This window comes from Mustela putorius, unplaced genomic scaffold (assembly GCF_011764305.1).
Source record: "Mustela putorius furo isolate JIRA1106 unplaced genomic scaffold, ASM1176430v1.1 tig00000031_pilon_pilon_pilon, whole genome shotgun sequence".
In the NCBI taxonomy this organism is placed as follows: Eukaryota; Metazoa; Chordata; class Mammalia; order Carnivora; family Mustelidae; genus Mustela; species Mustela putorius.
In genome coordinates, this window is record NW_025421260.1 from 3670234 (window position 1) to 3672174 (window position 1941).

The following is a 1941-nucleotide window of genomic DNA, read 5'->3' on the forward strand; positions in this document are numbered from 1 at the left end:
AAAACAGATAGTAAAATGACAAAAGAATTTTGACAAAATAAAAACCATCACTTACTTTAATTGTAAATGGATTAAACTCTAATTAAAAGTCAGAAATTGGCTGAATGGGTAAAAACACATGATCCAAGATTTTGTGTACAAGGGACTCACTTTAGAACCAAGGATACAAATAGACTGAAAGTGCAAGGAACTAAAAAGATATTCCATGCAAAAGGTAACCAAAAGAGAGCAGGGTTAGCTATACTGATATCAAACAAAATTTGCTTCAAATTTCAAAAGGACAAATTTTATGAGGCACAAAAAGGACATTATATATGATTAAAAGGTTCAATACAGAAAGATGTAACAATTCTAAGTATTTATACATCTATTGATAGGCCATCAATGTATATAAAAGCAAAAATTCACAGATTTGAAGGGAGAAATAAACAGTTCTATAACAGTTGGAGACTTTGTTTTCAATAATTAATAGAATAACTTACAGAAGATAAGGCTATAGAGGCCAAAATCCACACAATAAACGAACCAGATCTAATAGTCATATAAAGAACATATACACAAAAACAGATACACATTCTTCTCAACTGCACATGGATATTTTCCAGCACACAAGTGGACACAAATTAATTTTCCATAAATTAAAAAGGACAGGTAACATGCAAAGTATCTTTTCTGACTGCAATGGGATGAAGTTAGAAATCTGTAACAAAAGAAACTGAAAAATTCACAAATTTTTGGAAATTACACAACACACACTTTAACAACTTAAAGAGCCAAAAAAAAGAGAAAATCACAACAGAAATTAGAAAATACTTAAAGATTAATGAAAATGAAAACAAAACATACCAAAACTTATTGGACAATTAACCTTCAGTTAGCAGAAGGAAGGAAATAACTAAGATTATATCACAGATATATAAAATAGAGAATAAACAACAGTGAAGAAAATCAATGAAACCAAATGTTTGTTGGTTCTTTGAAAAGATCAACAAAATTGACAAACCTTTAACTAGACTGACTTAAGAAAAAAAGACGACAATTCTAATTATTAAAATCAGAAATGAAAGTGGGAACATTACTAATAACTCTGTAGAAATAAAAATATTATAAAAAAGTACTATGAACATTTGTAAGCTAAGAACCTGGAAAACTTAGATTAAAGGGACAAATTCCTAAAAACACAAAACCTACCAAGGCTAAATAACAACAGAAAAATCTGAATAGATCCATAAATAGTAAGGAGACTGAATCAATAATCAAAAATCTCCTGAAAAAATGTACCAGGCATGATGGCTTCACTGGTGAATTATACCCAAACCTTTAAAGAAGAATTAATACCAATTCCTTTTCAAACTTTTCAAAGAAAAATTGAGAGAAGGGAACATTTCGTATCTCATCCTAGGAAGTCAACATTAGTCTGATAACAAAACCAGACAAGGACACCATAAGAAACGCAATTACAGGGACGCCTGGGTGGCTCAGTTGGTTAAGCAGCTGCCTTCGGCTCAGGTCATGATCCCAGTGTCCTGGGATCGAGTCCCACATCAGGCTCCTTGCTCCGCAGGGAGCCTGCTTCTCCCTCTGACTCTGCCTTCCACTCTGTCTGCCTGTGCTCGCTCTCTCTCTCTCTCTGACAAATAAATAAATAAAATCTTTAAAAAAAAAAAAAAAAAAAAAAAAAAGAAACGCAATTACAGGCCAATAACCCTAATGAATAGAAGCAAAAATTCCTCAACAAAGTATTAACAAACTAATACAACAATAAAAGATCTTAGATTTAAAGGATAACATAGTGTAATTAAAAGTGATTCATTCCAAAGATACAAGGATGGTTCATCACCCATAAATTAATGTGATACATCACATCAACAAAATGAAAGATGGGTAACACGTGATAACCTCAATAAATGCAGAGAAAACATGGGACAAAATTCCATACCC